This window comes from Corapipo altera, unplaced genomic scaffold, assembly GCF_003945725.1.
Source record: "Corapipo altera isolate COAL_440 unplaced genomic scaffold, ASM394572v1 239, whole genome shotgun sequence".
NCBI classification, from domain to species: domain Eukaryota; kingdom Metazoa; phylum Chordata; class Aves; order Passeriformes; family Pipridae; genus Corapipo; species Corapipo altera.
Window position 1 is genome coordinate 3,119,485 of NW_020884938.1, and position 6,442 is coordinate 3,125,926.

At 49.5% G+C, this 6,442-nt stretch overlaps 1 long non-coding RNA gene across 1 annotated transcript; it reads right to left on the reverse strand.

Moving 5' to 3' along the window:
• Positions 1-2,994: 2,994 nt before the first annotated feature.
• On the reverse strand, positions 2,995-4,888 carry LOC113955427. Its single transcript, XR_003530548.1, has 3 exons — positions 4,709-4,888; positions 3,402-3,491; positions 2,995-3,251 (listed from the first exon to the last, which is right to left on the reverse strand). It is a non-coding gene; the product is annotated as an uncharacterized LOC113955427 (long non-coding RNA).
• Positions 4,889-6,442: the final 1,554 nt, after the last annotated feature.

Genomic DNA, 6,442 nt, shown 5'->3' on the forward strand with positions numbered 1-6,442 from the left:
CTGCAGAAAGGGGTAGGATTAAACCTCTATGGACACACAGAATTTGTGAAGGGCTTGATGTAATTTACTCTCACAAACCCAGGTGTGATTCTCATTTGCACCCTGGCCACTTTACACCGTTTTCCCAGTGCAAAGGGGTTGTAAAGATGGCATCAATCATTTTTACACCTACTTTATGGCCATTTTACACAGCTAAAAGGACCCTTTGTGTAAATGGGAACTCAAGCCCTAGAGAATTTAATAGAGAGGAGATCCTTTCTATAGACTGTGCTAGACCCTCTAATAGGGTCTATTACTGGGATGTAACTCTCTGCTGGATTTCATAGCTTGGCTTAAAGATCCTCAGTCTCGATTAAATTCAGCCCTGCAGAACTTTTCCAAAGGCCACAACCCCTCGGTGTCACGCCTCCTCCTCCACTCTGAGCACAGGAAGAGAGTGATGGTGTTGCATGGATAACTGCTTGCTTTTTTAAAAGGAGAAGCAGCAGCTACCACTCTCCCCTGGCTCTGAGGTGCCTTGGTGCTGTGCTATGCAAATACTGGAGCAACAGTTAACGGCAGCGAAAAGGGAACCGAGACGCGGCGCCTCGCGCCGAGCCAAAATGTCACATTCTCAGCCCCGCCAGGGTTTGCTCCTCTCTCCCTCCCCTGCTGCTCCTGGAGGGAAGGGGCTGGTGGGCAAAGGGGAAGTGCTGCTGGGTCCTGGCCCCACACTGGGGCCGCCACCAGCCCACTGGTGCCACCACGGCCTTCCCATGACGGCCATCTGTGCCATCTGTGCCATCTGTGCCACACTGGCCCGGCCACTCCGCGTGGGCACTGCCTGGAGCTCTGCCCAAACAACAACTCTGCTCCAGAGCGCGGGGAACTGCAGTCAGCTCACAGGACTAATTTTTCTTCTAGGTTGTGTTGGGTTTTTTTCCACGCTACCAGCCAGTGCAGTATTTGCTTCAGGTGGCCTTTCGAAAGAGAAAACACGCTGGTAGTGTGTGAGAGGAGCTGCATCTCAGGTCCTCTATATTTAGAAAGCCAGGATGTCATACCTCCCCTTGAAATTTTCATGGTTCCCTGCACCCCACCCACCCACACACGTACACATGCTTGCGTCTGGAAAATGTTTTTCGGTCTTAGCGAAGGGTGTTGGCTTAGGGGGATTCGAGGGAGGTGCAGAGAAACAACTGCGGCTCAGTCCCGAAGCTCGAAGCCTCCTTAAGGCTCCGGGTGGCACGGCAGGCACCGGGGACCCACCGCTCCCTGCCGGGCTCAGGCAGCTGAAGTCGGGGATGTCTCCCGTTGCTGGCCTGTAACATGAATCCCAAGGCTGAGCCAAGCTGTTCTGAGGAGTGTGGGAGCCCTGTTCTGTGTCACGTCAGGCAGTGCCAGACCATCAGCCGGCGTCTTCCTGAGTTCATCTGCGCACGGACTGTAGCACCTGTAGCTACCTCATCCAAGAAGATGAATTTTGGGCTGGCTCATCTCAGGTTTCTGCAGTTCCTCCTCCCAGTCACCACTCCTGCCTTCTGTAATCACTACTCAGTAGCATTTATCCTCTGCTAAATTGCTTCTGTAGTCAATTATAAACAATGATTACATCTGCAAAGACTGGGGTACATTTTACTTTTGGTTTTGGTACCTGGTTTCCATATCTTTGTCCAAGCAAACAGTTGAAAGGCTCACCTAAATTTCCAACTCGTTAGGCAGGGAGCTGGGGATTTTCTTTTTCCTTTCTTTTTAAAGCAGGTACAAGCCATTTAATTTGTTACCACAATGCTTTCCCACTCCATAAATTACCATCTTAGAGCACAGCCACTAAGGTCAGCTTGCAGTGACTGGCTGCAGAGAGAGTGTGGAGCTGAGACCCACCAAAGCTCACAAGTGACCCCCTGCTTCACCCAGATGCACCCAGGCATTCCTGCCTGGCATGGACACCCGAGATCCAGCCATCAAATGTGAGCAGGAGCCCAGCCTGAGCTGGGAGAATAACCTGCAGAGGGTGGTTTGAATACACACCTCTCCTTCAGTCAGATAGATTATGAACGACAAGCACTGGGCTGACCTCAAGTTATTGGAGATGTGGAGAGCGACACTGATTAAAGCAGCCCTCAGCTTCAAGAGCCCTGATTGTCCTGGAAATGAGATGTTTGACCAAGGCAGGGTTTTTAAAATCCAACCCCATTTCACTCTCTTGGCTGTGTAAAGAGAACTTTTTAATTGGCCCAAAGCCGACTGAAGAGGGATTTTTCCTCACTTCAGTGTGGGATTTCTCTTTTACCAAAGCTGTGATGAGAGGAAGCCTTTCCCTGATCTGTCCTCCATCGGGCTGGCTGGAAGCATCTCCACTGGAGCTGTAGCTGTGCACACATGCAGAGGGGTGTGAAAGCCACCCTCATGTCTTTTTTTGGGACATTTCCTTCCAGCTCCACAGCTGTCAGTGCTGAGCCAGAGAGGGCAGGGGAAGCTAGTGGCCCCAATCCCTAATGTGCCCAAGTCAACCAAGCCCCGCAGCTATTCCTGTTTATATAGACTATACTGGTCACCAGGGATTTGGTGGGATAGTTTAGGGAACAATCACACTGAAAAGAAAAGAAGATAGACATTTACACTTTCCCTTCCACCTTGCAAATCCAGACAGGCAAGCAGCAATCACACAGAGGGAACTAAGGGGAGCTGAGGGAAAAACAAAAGCCTCCCATCCCATTTTGCTGCTGACATGCTGAGAAACAGTGAAGCGGTACAGAAAATAAACCACCATAAATCAGGTCCCCTAAACACTTTGGGTTTTCCAAGGTGTTGCTAGGTCAGGAACATGAAAATTAGTATATTTGTCCATGGGGTCCTTCTGACTCATCCAAGTCTCCTGGACTGCATCAGGTGGGGACCCAGCCAGCCAGGCTTCTTGCTGACAGATTTTGCTGTCACCAAAGGAATTAAATTTTGCAACCTGATTGGACTGGATTATGGGGAAGGGCAGTTTATGTGCCGTACTCATATATCCATATGTATTTGTTTAAGGCTACTGTTTCCAGATTCCACAAAAGGAAATTCTAGGATCTCAGCTGGCAAGTCTTCACTCCTGAATTTACAAGAGTTGCATCTCCACTTTATATTTAAAATACTTTCCTCACTTGCTCCACCCAGGTTTCAGTCATTCTCTTGCTTCTCCATTTTCCAAAGACATGGGGCTTTTCCCAGCACATCCTCCTCCAGCCCTGCAAAAGGCACCGAGTTTATGGGCTCCGTGCAAGCAGTCCCTGCATGTCAAAATACAAAACCTGGTGGCATGTTCCATGTAACACTCACCTCCTCATGAATTACTGCAATATCCCACATTTCCAAACCGCTTCAAAGCCTTTTGTACTCTTTAAAATCAACCTGCTGGGGGTGTGTCTTCTCGCTCTCACCTCCTCTCTCAAGTATGGGAATGCCATTCACTCCAGCTGGAGCTCTGCTCCTCATTTCTGGACAGTTTCAGGGCCACAAATCCTCACCCTCTGAGGAAAAAAAGGAAGGTAGAGTAGAAGAGGAATAAAGATTTTGTTGATTTGTCTTTGTCTGAGCAAGGCACATCTTACTCTAAGGCTTTTCCACTAAAAGGAATGTGTTGGTTTGGGCTGGTTTGGAGCTTGATGGGGTTTTTCTTTCAGTGACTGTATAAGAACCTGATTCAAGGCCTCTGAAATGGATGAAAAACTTCGTGCTCGGTTCAGTGGTGGATCAGCCCATGTAGGAAATACATTCTCATTTGCTTCTAGCTGTGGGCTAACCAATATTTCCCATCCTTAATAGAAAGCATGATTAGCCCTGCTGCAGCACACTCGAGTCAACACTAGCTATTAAAGAAAGTGGTTGATTAAGGAACAGCCTCGAAGACTAAAAATAATCAGGGAAATAAGAGTCAATGCCATATGAAAGCAAACACGCAGTCAGTTGTTATCACAGAGCTTTTCACGTGATGGTCTGTGCACTGATCTCACTCGAAGTGTGTTTGTTTTGGACAATCTTAAAGAGATTGGCAGCAACACATAAGGACTGATTCAAGAGCACAGGCCTGACCCAAAGCTGATGGAAGTTAATGCATTGACTTCTCCGAGCACACCCCATAGGAATCACTCTGGGTTTGGAAAGATATGTTGCAGTTAAATACATTGGTCTGGGCTTAGGGAAAATGTACTGACATTGTCACTGTCAAATCCATATGGAGGCAAGTGAAAACAGGGGGGTTGCAGCTAATCAGCATAACACAAAATAAAAATAAAGTAGCTGAAGGAAAACTTGAGCAGTCAAGAGGAAATGCACCTAGTTCAAACGAACTCCCTCAGCCCAGACACATTTCACACACAGTGATTTGAAGAGGAAGAGAAGAAGGATGGCAGGAACTCAGCATCTCGCTTTTTCACAAGACTCAAAAACATTGCAGGCGATGTGAGAAGAAAAAAATACATGGCTTTCGTCCTGTCTGCAAACATGTGGCACAAACTGAGGCAGAGGAGATTAAACTTGGCTTCACCCTATTTCCCCCCTCTTTTCTCACTGCCCTGCTCTTTGCTGGTGTTATCTGTGCTGCTCGGTCCTCAGCAAACATCCAAGTAGCCGAAATATGGGCAGGAATCGTGCCATAACCAAACCAGCCAATGAATGAAATAAGGCACTTGTTTCCTGGAGCAGAGGGAGGGGAAGTGGGGGGATTTGTGTGGTGTTGGAAACCCACCTTGAGCAGAGGCAGTCCCTGAGCTCACGCAAACCACCAGCGCTCCTCTGACGTCAATTGGCAGCCGGGCTGGTTTGCACCATCCCAGGGCTGGCTGAGCAAACAGCTCGACCCAGCAGCCAGAGAGACAGGCAAGTTGAAGTTCTGCACTCCTTCCCTCCATCTCACCACTTCTCACCATCACCCACAGCTTTGTGTTCAGAGGCAAAAGGGCACAGACCAGTTGTTGTGAGCATGTCTCAGGCAAGTGGCCTGGGTGGCACGGAGTCACAGTGGGGTGGTGGGTACCAGAAACCTGGACTGGATGATCCTGGTGGGTCCCTTCCAACTCTGAATATTCTGTCTCTCATCCCTGAGCTGTGGCAGTGCCTGGGCAGGCTGCCAGGAGGGAAGCAGGCTCTCCAAGAGGAAAGTTAGGTGAGAGGCAGGACCTGCCATCCATGGAGGGGCTGCTGCCTCCATGAAAGGGATGTTTAATGTCCTCCAGCCTTTGGGTGCTGGTCTAATAAGAGAGGATTTGGGAGAGCTTGTTAAAGAAGTAGTGAGAAAATGACTGACCATGGGAAGTACCATCATTGTTCCTCTGCTCTCCCATGGCACTCTTCCCACCAGACTCCATGCCTGAAGAGAGTGGGAGCAGGAGAAACTTGATTATAAGTTGTCAGAGACCAAGGTCCCTTCACAGGGTGCTTAGCTGGTTCCCTGACCACCTCAGACTGGTTTTAATGCTGCAGCCACCCATCCCAGCCCTAGCCTGAATGCATCCTACAGAGGACAGAGGGACAGTTGTGACACACAGAACCTGTTCTGTCACTGCTTGTGGACCATGGCAGCTCTTGGTTTTGGGAGGGGATGCTGCTGAGCAAGCAGCAGGAGGATGAGGCCAACTGCAGCAGGGAGAGCCTCGAGGGAGCATACACAGCTGTGTTCCTGGACTGCGTTTTTCAGCAACGGCAGAGCCACCCACTCTCTTTTTCCACACCTGAAAAGCTTGAAAAGGCCTTAACTCTCAGAGCAGGAGGGCTCTGCAGCCTCTGCAAGCCAGATCTGCTGAAGCTGTTCTGAGGTGAACCCCAAATAAAGACAGCCAGAATTGCTGATTGACTCTGAAAATGAAAGCATCAGAACCCCTTAACTCCCAGATCTCCTTTCCTGCCTATGTTGAGGGCTGATGGGGGCCTGGCAGTATGTGGGGCAGCGCTGCTGAAGTGCCTGCTCCATCATTCCCACAATCAATATTTCTTTCTGGAAAATGTGTGGAATCACAGGCTGGAGCTCCAAGGTGCAACGGAGAAAGGAGGCTGGACATGAACCTCCCCCAGACCAGAACAAGTTCCCCCATAGCATACTTGCTGCTTCCACACCTGTGAGGGTGTGTTGCTATCTCTCTTTAGAACACAGCTCCACCTTGGAGGCCCCTTTGTGGGGTGTCTGGACCTACATTATAAAAGCTCTAACACAGTTGAAGCAAGGCTAAGCCCACCCTGGCACCTGCAGTCTGGATCTGTTCATTTTACAGGCTGTGGGGAGGATGTGAATCCCTTTTTCCAAACAAGTTTTGGTTTAAATGCCCCTAAAGAAGGCAGAGGGCCTAGCTGACCCCCTGCAGTGACATAGGAAGATCCAGTTTTGAATCATGATGAATTTAGTAATGGACTGAGGGCTGTGGGCTTTGTGGGGAGACACAAACTCTGCCAACCAGGGGCATGGGGTAGGAGCACTGGGTGCCTGCAC